Raw genomic sequence first — 13,425 nt, 5'->3', positions numbered from 1 at the left:
GTTTTGGTTTCGATCTCAGCTCGAGTATTTTTGTTTTACTTACAAAGCGTGAACTGTTTCGAAAAAAAAACATAATACTCGCATGCAAATGTCTCAGTTTCTTTTCGTTTTTTTTACTTCAATTTTACGTTTTTGTGTATAATAAATAAAAAAGCTGCATTAATTAAAATATAATATTTATGAGTATATATATATATATATATATATATATATACATATATATATATAAAATCACGATATTTGATGTCTCCTCGATGGTTCTGCGAAGGAAGAGAGATGTAAAAATTATTTTCGATGAAGACAAGTCTTTTTTTAATTTCTATTTTATTTATTTTACACATTAGTATATACACATTATTCAAATATACATATATATTATTAATATTATTTTATTTACTTACACTTATGATTTATTTTATATAAGATATTTATACATATATATAATTCATGTATGAATATATGTATACCACGCTGATGAGCCGTAAATACGACGAAACACGTGTCCATGGATAATTATTAATAACTAGTAATCCAAATAAATAAACATATATATATATATATATATACATATCATATATATACATGTAACATGTATATATTTGCCTCTGTCTGTGTGTGTGTGTGTGTGTGTGTGTGTGTGTGTGTGTGTGTGTGTGTGTGTGTGTGTGTGTGTGTGTGTGTGTGTGTGGATATTATATATATATATGTGCGTCTGTGTGTGTGGATATATCATATATATTTGTGTGTGCGTATGTGTGTGTCAATATAATATATATATATATATTATTATTATTGCTATTATTATTATTATTATTATTATTATTATTATTATTATTATTATTATTATTTAGACTTGCACTGAAATGTATAAGGATATTTGTCCATGATGCCGTATGTCTTGAAACTGCATTAAAGTATTAAGTTAATCCCTCTGTAATTGTGTTTATGTGTGTGTGTGTATATATATATATATGTATATATATTTTTCACAACTGCGCATAATGATTATCGTACTTGACTTATATATATATATATATATATATATATATATATATATATATATATATATATATATATATATATAATGTAATAACTGAATAAAAAATAAATTGATGTAAATTATCTTTAATTTATTTCTACGAACGTGTCATACATATCACATACTCCGTGGATTGAATCTTATAAGCCCTTGACATTTCTATGGTTAAAAAGAAAAACAATGATATTCGATGCTGTTATCTTAATGCCAGGTACTTTTTATCATAAGTAGCTTGTAAAAAAGTTGCTTCAACGTCATAAATTTCGCATATTTCTTTTGCGTGTTTCGTGATTTCGCGTAAAATTGATACATGTATCGGTAATCGATTGTCAATGAATCGATAGGAATCGATTGATCTGTTTATAGTTTTGACATCTATCTTCAATAGGATCTCATTTTATTATTATTATTATTATTATTATTATTATTATTAGTAGTAGTAGTAGTAGTAGTAGTAGTAGTAGTAGTAGTAGTAGTAGTAGTAGTAGTAGTACAGCATCTATCGGTCATATATTAGCCGGGGTAGTACCGGTTCGAAGTGTCCCAATATAATATTCAATCTTGTTTAGCAATGTGTCTACGGGAAATACGAAAAATTTTCAGTCAAGAGATATATTAACACAAAATCAATCTTTTTTTCTCTCCGTATTAGGCAAGACAAGATTACCTAGCCTTGGTAGAGCATGTAATGATTTTGGAGGAGAAAAAAACTGAAACAACACCAATTGTTCTCCGCTTATTCCGGTATTACTTCCGCTAAATTATTTCTCCCCGCTGGGTTAAATTACAATTAGTGAATTTGAAACTCTTTTTTCGTTATAAACTGCTTATTGAGTAGTCACCTATTCAGAGAGTGACCATTGTCTCTCAAAGCAGGGGAGAGGTAGTCAGTCAACAAAAAGATATATATTTATTTGATTTCGATCACTAAAACTATTGTGCCGTAAATGTTGGATATTATTTTGAAAAAATTTTTCTCAATTATTTTTAAAGAACATGACCTGATGTTTGCCATAAACAATTGGCTAAATAGAATTGAGTAAAATGCACCTTGTATAAAAATAAAACTATTAATCTATATAGATAAAACATGTGTGTCTGTAAATATTTAACCGATAAACTCTAAAGTCACTGGTCACTTGACACTGAAATTAACAGGAAATAGTAACCATACCACGAATGGTTTATAACGAGTAAAATCTTTTTTGGGTAACGCGTATAGAAATATGTCGGCAAGTTGAAATGCAAAATGTTCATTTCAACTTGCCGACATATTTTATTACTTTTGCGCATGCGCAAATTTATTAATAGCTGGAAGTGATTTAATTTTAAACCTTTTTTATTTATTCGTTGATAACTCAAACGACTAGGGCGCTAAATGTTTTCATTTCGATTCTAGCTGATGTCATTCAAGTCATTTTTTTTCTTCTTTTGGAATTAGTACTATATCATATTCAATAGAGAATTAGCTCTGTAATTACAAATACTAAATCTGCATGAATTGAAATATATTTAACCATATTTTACGACCAGACAAGGCGGAGCGGAGCGCTACCTGCTAGTCCTAAAATATAACGGAGATGAGACTTTACTTTATATAATAGATATATAATAGATATTTAAAATTAGTTCCATTTTATATTTTAAAACTCTTTAGATAAAATAAAAATTTAAAAATGATTTGAATAAAGTATTTTTTAATAAAATATTTCACAATGAAATATTTGTATACAATATCAAACTGTGTGTGTAATTTTTATTATTTTCAGATCTGCACCTGTGACTATAAGTCTTCTCAACGCTCCAACACACACCCCTTCTGGCGTGTGTAACTTGGAATTTAGTTATGCGGGAATACATATAGATGCATTCATTGTGTATTTATGTGTGTATACGATATTAGTGTGCGTGTGTATGTGTGCACATGTTTGTGTGCGTTTATTATTAGTTTAGTTTCCACACTAAAAGAAGTTGGTTGATATTAGTTACCAGAGCACAAGTGACAACAAGTCTCCTTAACTGTACAGTACATTCCTCTGTGTGTGCGCGCGCGTGTGTGTATGTGTGCGCGTGTGTGAGTGTGTGTGTGTGTGTGTGTGTGTTAATTTTTTCTGAAGGGATTTAATTTATAAGCGATTCGTAAACACAATACAAGTCCAAAGCTTCAAATGCATCTTGAAAAAGCCTTAATAATAAAGTTGCGGGCGAAATATCGATCCAGACACACCTCTACGACTGCGTTTACTTCAATTTTTTTTTTCAACTATATTCAATTGCTCAATAATTTTCACTAATATATTTGATATATAAATTCATAATCACATTCAAGGCATTCAGCAGATTCGTGTTTTGCTTTTTTGTTTGTTATTGTTTTTTTGTTGTTGTTTTTTTTAGTCAAAACTTAAAACAATAAAATAATGTTTCTCCAAACAGAAAACTTTTTTTTTCTTTTTTCAATCAATGATAATTTAATTTCCAAGGAAGTGTTATATAAATTTATCCAAAGAGAAAGATCTGCAATAAAAAATAAATTTTTAAAATCCGGTTTTGGAGGGGAGGTCGATATTTGCCGGTTGTTAAAACATATTTCCTGATAAAATGGGGTAAAACTCGATTTTAAAAAATCCAAATTCATATGTATGCACCTGCGTTTTAAAAAATCCCGATCTTGGAACGTTCGACTTTTTATTCAATTTACTAAAAGAGTAAAAGTTAGATACGAAGCCGGTTTTAATGTAAGGAAACTCAGCTCCTTATAAAGGGAAATCTCAGATGAGAAGGAAAAAATACAAATTGTCTCATCGAACTTGGGACAAAATCGATAATACATTTCTATCCTAATCCAAAGGTCGATTGATATTGAACTTTGTAATCTTTTTTTTTATGAAGAGTTGAGCCGTTGGTCATGCCTCAATTTGGTCTGTCATGTTTGTTTGTTTTTGTTTTGTTTTTTGTTTTTGTTTTTTTTTTTGTTTTGTTTTGTTTTGTTTTTTTTTTTTTTGTTTTTTGTTGATTTTTTTGTTTGTTTGTTTTTGTTTTATTTATTTATTTATTTTTGTATTTTTTTGGCTTTTCTTTTTTTTTGGGGGGGGGGGATTTAAATGCGACAATTGTTAATGATTTGTATTATGCTTTTCTGTGTTTCATCCGATGAACTGCTAAATGTCTTTCTGCGTCGGCCGGTGCGTGTGAGCATCGAAAAAAAAAATGCATCGTTTTTTTTTTGTGTGTTCTCGCAAACAACAAGCGGAGGGGACTGTGAAGCGAACTACACAACTCGATTACCTGTATTCGCTTTCGGGGAAAGAACTGCTTTCTTCTTCTTCTTCTTCTTCTTCTTCTCCTTCTTCTTCTTCTTCTTCTTCTTCTGTTTCTTCTTTATCGTCTTCTTCGACGTCCTTCTTCTTCATCTCATTCTCATTCTTATTCTTCTTTTTCTTATTCTTTTTGTTTCCTTGTTCTTCTGCTACTATTATTTCTTTTTCCTTTCCTTCTTCTTCAGCTTTTTTCTCTTGGCGTGGATCCTAGCTTGGATAGGATATATAAAGGACAGCTGCGTTTTTGTAAATGCCAAAACTCATGATTACAAAAAAAAAATGTTACAAATGACGAATGGAAAACAACGGACTAAAATGCATCTTATGAATATGAAAGGTCATGAAAGGTCACTATTTAGCAAGTGCTAAATTCACCAACAGAATGTTATGCACAAAAGAATAAAATAAACATTAACGAATTAAAAATATTTTCATGCATATATAACTATTCCATAAGTGTGAAAGAGTTTTAGAAATAAGTTTAGAAAACTTCAAGTTTGTTAGTTTTTCGAATATGGAAGAATAAACGATAGAAAAGTTTATGTTAATGTGTTTCCTTTTTGTTTTCCCTTTTTTTCCTTCAATTTTCTTATTTTGTTTTGTTTTTATTTTTTATCATTTTGTTGGTGCATTTTTTTTTTTTTTTTTTTTGCTGGGATAGGGAATTCTACCGGATGCCAAGCTGTAACGGGACGTGTCATGCGCATCACGTTGTGACACAAGAGTCACGGCAACAGATCGTGATAGTCATCGGCACCAGATTATAACAGATATATGTCACTGGCACGTAAATGTGACACTTTCGTGTCCCGGGCATGCGTCGTCTAGTGGTGGACCCCTCCAGCGTGACCAGCCTCGCACTGGTCCCTGGAAAACATACCTCCGCTGCTCAAAGCACGTTAAACGTGCATGACCCCGAGTCCGTGTGGCAACATTGTCCTCTTCGGCCGTCACTCTGGTTTTGTGTATGTGTCTTCGTCGTCTGGCGTCAGGGCATACCTGAAATAAACTGCATCTTCGCTTATGCCGGCAATCGAAAAACAAAGAAAAAACTCTGAGGTCATTTTCGTTTAAACCAAATAAAATAATTATTTGCAATCATTCTACATTTGCTTAAAGTCGTGTTTTTGTTATCCGCGCTTCGTGATGCAGGTTGTATACTTGAGATATCAGGTTAATTCTCTAGCTAAGAACAAGATCTTTTCAAGTTAGTCCTTAATGAGATTTCTGCCCCTCTCACCCCAGGCGGGGCGAGAGCCGATGTGTACGCCTCGCTCGCTAGCCAAAGACTGCCAAAACCCTTCTATCTATTTTCGAGTAGGCAATCGTTGTTTATATCAAAAGCATCTTCCTTCCTTTTCTCCATTATCTTCTATTCCCCCCTCTTTCTTCTCTTGTGAATTTCTTTTTCTATCCCTCTATTTTCTTATTCTTTTCCCTTTCTCTATTGTTTTGTGAACATATCTGTCAAACTGGCTTGGTGGTCTCCGAGTTAAAACACCCCGGGTCCCCGACTCCGAGCAGACATTTGGAACCCAAATTCTCGAGACTGTCCGAATCAATTACGTTAGTTAAAACTCATTCTCGCCAGATCCAACTAGAAAAATAATCTCTTTGTCGAAATTCCCATTTTCAGAGTTATCTCTTTTTTTCCGCCATTAAAACAGATACCATGTCTCCCGAAAATCTCATAAACGCCTGTCTTAATCTTTGACACAGTATCAGCACGCCCCCCCCCCCGGCCATAAGCATTCTTATCTTCACCTAGCTGAACGGGACACCCGGCATCGTCCGGTGTCCCGTCACAAAGCATTCACCTGCTATTTCAGATACTCCAACCGAGACATCTTTTTTAAGATTATAATCTAACTTTCGGAGTTTTTTGGGGTTTTTTAGGGGTTTTGTTTTTTTTAAACGAGCAATTGAATTTTTCTTTTGCACACCGATGATGATTTTTTTCCATTGTAAAGGATTGATAAGTATCTGTCGATGCATGTAAAATTGTTAATTTGACGATGTATTTATTTATTTATTTATGTTAGAATATGTACAAACTGATTGTGACTGTTAACTTTAATAATATGTTAACCTGTCTGCATGTCTGGATCGGAAAATGCATATTTAACAAATATTATTGGAAAAAAAATTAATTTGTATAGGGTGGGCCATAAGTGACACACCAAAGAATTATGTGATGTGAAACTGTAAAATCTGCGGGTCAAAATATATTTTCTTTTCTTTGCGTATAAGATACATCTTCTTTTATGATTGTATCAGCGTGTACAACGTGTTTTTCAGTTTATTGTTTAAGTTTGGTTTTAATAAATAACGTTTATTACTATCAGAATTATTTCAAATCCTTTGGGGCGAGACTTATGGCCCACCCTGTATTTTGTTCTCAGGAATTCGTTGCTAGATAGAAATTAAAACGAAAAAGGAAATTTAAAAAAGAAGAAAAAACAGGTTATAAAAAAATAAAAAAGCGAGGATTTAGACGAATGGTGGACCTAGAAATAATATAGAAGTTTAAAGAAAGGACAAGAATAAAATTTACATAAACGGGTATTTGTGTGAAGTTTTCGGGAAGTGATAAGCCAAAGATAAGAATTTTTTTGACCATACTTTTTCGGCAAGAAAAGTCACTTGCCAGGTTTCAGCACAATAATGGGGTGCACCTGTAGGGGGAAAAATGGACTCTGCGATATTGTGTGCTTTATTTAGGGTAGGCTGCATTTACCGGCTTCGGGTCGTTGGTAATTCTCAACACAATAAATGAAAATGCAAACGTTGGAAGACATAGATGACTTGGAAGTCAGTACGAGGGCAAATCACTCAGATTAATTAGAAGGTAAAAGTGAAATATGCCGTAAAATAATGTAACAAGAATAATGAAAAAATAATGAAATAATCTTTTTTTAGAGATGTATGAATGTGGGAATAAGTCTGTTTGGAGATCTTCGACGCTCTGATGGAAGAGAAAAGAAAAATCGCATGCCGTCATAGGTAATGTTATTTTGTCTATCGTCTTTGTAAAATGGAGATTGTGTAAAACCCTTCCAAAATGTTAACTGTTTGTCCATCTCTTTAATAGTGTGTCCCCACCATCAATAATGTATCTCTTCTCTGCGTTAAAAAGAACAGACCACTCTCACATCTATATCCCTTCTACTACAAATAATGAACTCAGTCATTGTTGTCATCGTCACCGTTGCCTTGTACACTTTTATATAAACGTCTCATCCTCATCATCCGTTATGTAGACCCTACTATTCAACAGAAAAGCGAAAGAGAGAGTTCAGGAAGCAAATAAAACTTGAAATAAATAAAATCCGTTTTTTATTATTTTCGTTGTCACATATCCATTTTAGCCTGGTAGCGTTTCTTCTTCTTACAGCATGCCGCACATAACAGGCCTATTCTCGTTTTCGACTTGGCACGTCCATTTCTTTTGTCCTTCTGTCACCTAACGCCGGCATTAGCCAGCCATTTCTCGCCTGCGCTTTACATGTTAATTTTCTTTGACGTCGACTTTCTTTCTCTGGCGTGTTGCATTTTTCTCCTTTTTCTTTGCTTTCTCTTCTCGCGCACACTTTCTAATTTGTATATACGCGTTTTCTGCAACTACTGCTGCTAACCTCTTTGAACACTGGCCATCCTTCGTTGCTGTTGATACTTTCCACACGCATTATGTTAGATTCTGATATCTGTTAATTATTCTCGACTAACGAATGCCATGACAAATAACACCTGAGGACCCATGTTGCAGGGATATGTGTGGACATATGTGTGGACATGTGTGTGCGTGAGATGAATATTGGGTGTTTGTTTATTTCCGCTGGCTTCAAAGGTCAGATAGTTCAGCGTTTGTGTTGTGTGCGATGAGTGTCTTTAACTCTTTGTTTTTTTTTTGGGGGGGGGTGTTTTTTGTTTTGTTTTTTTGTTCTTGTTGTTGTTCTTCTTCTTCTTCTTCTTTTCTGTTGTTTTTATTTCTTGTTAAGTTTGCTGTTTTTATTAGAAATTAATATTCCACATCAACTCGTGAAAAGAATTATTTAGGACCACACCTTTATGCGTAATTTTTTATATATTATTTCGGGGGGGGCAGCGGACGTATCACGATGTTATTGCTTTGATTGTCTTCATTTCCATTTATTTCTAAAGATACACTTTTTAATATTTAAGCGCACATACTGCTGACCTATATTTTCAATTTTTGAAATTTCAAATAACAGATTGTGGCCATAAACCAGGACCAAACTTAAAGAAAACCAACCTTCCGCCTCCCTTGAGGCTTGCATTTACGAATATACGCGGGCTTAGAACTAACTTAGATGATGTTGAATCATATCTCCTCGTAAACACCCCGGATATCTTAGCATTAAGTGAAACTAACCTTCACTCCTCCATTCCCTCTAACCAATTTAACATGCCTGGTTATCTCCCACTCTGCCGAAAAGACTCGGACATGCATGGGCTTGGAGTATATATTCGTAACACCCTCCTCCTGACTAGAGAAATAAAACTAGAATCAGATGACCAGGCCTTTATGTGCTTCAGACTAAATATGCAACACAATATTATCTACTTGTATTTTCTCTACCGCTCTCCCTCAACCCAGGACTGTACCCTAATAAACAAAGTCTTAGACAGCATAGATATAACACTCTCCCTCATTACTACCGCACAAATACATGTATTTGCTGACTTCAATGTCCACTACAGTAACTGGATTGGATTCTCTACTTACACAGACGTAGCTGGTAGCACAACACATAGCTTCTCTATATCCCATTCCCTATCTCAGACGGTTACATTCCCGACACGTTTCCCAGACCAGCAAGATCAACATGCCTCACTTTTAGATCTATTTCTGACAGCAGTTCCTGATGATTGTACAACAAATGCCCACAGCCCACTCGGGAATGCTGATCATGCTGTGATAATGATGGAAATCACCCTAAATTCTCACCCTAAAACTGAAGACCCACAACTCAAAACAACAAGGTATTACAAAAAAAGTTGACTGGAAAGCCATCAGAGAACTCATCAGAGATGTCCTATGGCAAAATATCTTTTCTCTTCCAGCTGAACAGTGTGCAAATGAGACCACTGAATGGTTCAAAGCTGCAATTGAGGCACATGTTCCCACACGGAAATTCTATAGCAAGCCCCACTCTCCCCAATGGTTTACCTCTGCTTGTGCAGCTGCCATTGCTCAAACGCAGCATGCGTTCTGCAGATTCAACCGACATAAGTCAAGTTCAAACAAACAGAAGTATATAGAAACCAGAAATAATTGTAAGAGAGTGATAGACACAGCTAAGACAGATTACTCTGAAACCACCAGGAAACGCATCGATGGACATAAATTAGGAACCCGGGATTTTTGGAAAATCTACAACAGTATAGTAAATAATGGGTAGTCAACGATTCCCCCACAATCAAACAATCATGACGTTGCTTGCACGGCAACCAACAAGGCTAATCTGTTTGCCAGTCGGTTTGCCTCAAACACCACACTGGACCCGGTACACCACTCCCTCCCCGACTTAACTTTGCGGACAAACGCCACACTAGACGATTTGAAAATCACCCCTTCTCAAGTGAATGGTATCATAAAAAACCTAGACACCTCAAAATCAGACAGTATTAACAATTGTTTATTTGGATAATTTAAACGCGAAAAAAAAAAAAGAACAATTGGGACGCTGAAATATTAACTTTATTATTTCGAAATTATTATTTAACATGGGAAGAGTGGGGTTTAAAATAACTTAAACGTAATACAGAAATGAATGATTTAAAAAAAAAAAGCAGATATATCAAAATCTGAATTTAACTATAATAAGTATTATGGTATATGTTCAGTGCACATTTACCTATAAGTATGTCCAACCACTTATAATTTAGTAACTGTAATTTCAAAAATAATCAATTATAATAAACAGAACGACTCATAGAAATCTATCTATATTCTTTTTTTCATTTTAATATACTTTCATAGAAATGTTTCTGTTATGTCAAAAAAACTATTTTCTTTACGTCACAAGTGTCACGCTCATACATGAATTCCATAGCTAATATAACATACTGACCCAACGGGTCACGGGTAGTCTAATATATATATATATATATATATATATATATATATATATATATATATATATATATGTATATATATATATATATATATATAGCAAAAATGGTAATTAGTAAAAACCTGAAGAGAGTGCTCAATACTATTGTAGAGCATTTTATTTTTTATTACCGTTTATCTGTTCAGTTACATATGTTTCGGTTGTCGGACCATATTTATGATCCAGCAGCCTCGTCAGACCTTACAGAAATGGCTCTCTATGGTAGCTATGGTAGCGATTTCTGTAAGATCTGACGAGCCTGCTGGATCATAAATATGGTACTAATCTTGACATTGTGGGCTATTTGGCGAATAGTAATGCGCCGATCTTCCAAAATGGTAGCCTCAACTTGACGGGCAGATGCCTCATCAATGGCAGAAGGGGGGGGGGACCAGGTCTGGGAGCTGTTTCCACAGACTTCCGCCCATGTTTGAATTCACGATGCCAGCGTTTTACAAGGTCATATGATGGGGCATTATCATCATAAGTTTCTTTCATTTCATCAAAAGTCTCCTGTGGTGTGCGTCCTTTCAAATACAAAAACCGAATCACTGCTCGACATTCAACATGCTCCATTTCACACCTGACTCAGTTCAAACACCTGTAAAACAGAAACCACAATTAGTTCAGAGCTGTAATTTGCCACATAACCCGTAGAGATATAAATCATTGTACATGCAAAATTTCAGCTAGATCAGACAACTGGAAGTGGGTCAGGGGCATTACTTGTTGCCCACCCCTCGTATTTTAATGGTGAATGCTCTGACGGACTGCAAGCACTTGTGCCCTCACGATGTAAATACGCTCGACAAACCCGACAAGCAGCTAAATCCCACCCCTACACAGTAGAGATCCCTAGATGTAAGAGAGCTTTCTACTCCAGTAGTTTCTTCCCCAGAACTGCTAGACTTTGGAATTCTCTTCCGGGTCCCTGCTTCCCCAACTTTACTGACATGCAGAAGTTCAAGTGTAATGTGAACCGACATCTTGCTGCCCAACTCCCTACATAGTATCCCAGTAGCTCATGTCCTTGATAGTAGCCCCCTACACCAAAGTGGCAATGTGCCTCGTTTGGGGTGTAAATGTTATATATATATATATATATATATATATATATATATATATATATATATATATATATATATATATATATATATATATAAAGATACAGGGAGATAGACAGACAAACAGACAGACAAAGTGAGAAAGAGAGAAGTGGAGAGGGAACGAGAATGAGAGGGAAGGTGGAAGGAGGGAAAGACGGGCAGGTTGACATGTTTTGAATGATTAAGATGATCATATACAATAAAAGATTGAGAAAAAAAAATCGATGAATAAAAGAGAAGACAAACGAAATGAACAATCATGATCAACGACATTTCAAAACACAATTAAAAACACATACACAACTCGCCAAACAAGTGCGTGGATTGACATATTTAGATCACAACAATCCAATTCGTTGATGGGGACGCGTACACCACTGATGCCCGTACAGACGTCAGGGTTGTTAAACGTTCAAATGAATTGTATAAGTTGCAGGGCATTAGTGTCATTGACTTGTGACAGATCACTGATTGCTATGGCTGTGTTGAACCACGACCGTCGTAAATAGGAGAAGGCCTAGTCACTGGAAGTCACGTGACCTGCTAGCATCACAGAATAAAGTAGAACGGTCACAGTACTGATTATTATGAAGGATGGTCATTTTTTAGTTTCAAGTCTCAAAAAACTTGTCGGGGAATTCATAAAACTGACTCAAAAATGACTGTATTTTCTTTTCCGAAAGATAAAGAATTATTTTACATTTGGACACGTGCAATTAAAAGAGAACATTACGTATAAAAACAGTAATAATATTTTTAAATTGTTGAGGTCATACAATTGTATTACGTGACACTAATTCTGGCGTCATGGAATTTAAATTGTTAACGTCTTGAAATAGAGTGACAGCGTTCTCTTGAAATCAAACTACTTTCACGTACTCGTTTCGCAGTTAATACCTTTTTAAAATTCATTTCTTTCTCCAGCTTGCTTGCTTATTTACTTTTCCCCTGACGATTATTCTACAAAGAATCGAATACGTTCGTGATGCATATAAAACATCATTGTTCTTTTTACAAAGAGATCATCATAAAAACAAAAATAATAAAATAATTAAACAATGTTTGATTAAAATTATTGGGTTAAAACTTCAGCAGACTTCTTGATTGTTAATGAAATTAAAAGCATCATATTGTCTTGCTTTTCTCTTTTAACATATATATATATACATGTATATATACATATATATACATACATATATATATACATACATATATATACATACATATATATATATATACATATATATACATACATATATATATACATATATACATATATATACATACATATATATATACATATATACATATATATATACATATATATATACATATATACATACATATATATACATATATATATACATATATACATACATATATATATACATATATATATATATATATATATATATATAATATTGAGTAAGATGATTGATAATTTTTAATTAAAATTAAAAATTTAAAAAATTCGTTTTCATAAGAAAGAACAAAATCAATAAATTGTACGATCGTTTCGGAAACGATGTTTTCATTGTGATAGACAATAAGTCTTGGACAATAATTTTATGATATAGTTTTTTGAAACAAAGTCTCCTTATCAGCAAAAATATTGGGTGGTTTTTTTAAAGACGCCAAAAATAAACCTAGCATTTTTAAGTAAGGCTGATGTATCTGGAAAATACTTAAAATATAAAGAAAAATAGTTTTTTGATGTTGATAAACAAAGTAAGATAAAATTAAAATAAAAATTAAAATAAAAATAAAATAAGATAAAATCGGGTTGAAATTTAAGGTTAAGAGTGTAAATTTTAAATATTTTTAAC

The sequence above is a fragment of the Euprymna scolopes genome, chromosome 2 (assembly GCF_053919585.1).
Source record: "Euprymna scolopes isolate OS-2025 chromosome 2, ASM5391958v1, whole genome shotgun sequence".
Taxonomy (NCBI): domain Eukaryota; kingdom Metazoa; phylum Mollusca; class Cephalopoda; order Sepiida; family Sepiolidae; genus Euprymna; species Euprymna scolopes.
Note: the sequence above shows the minus strand (reverse complement) of the source record.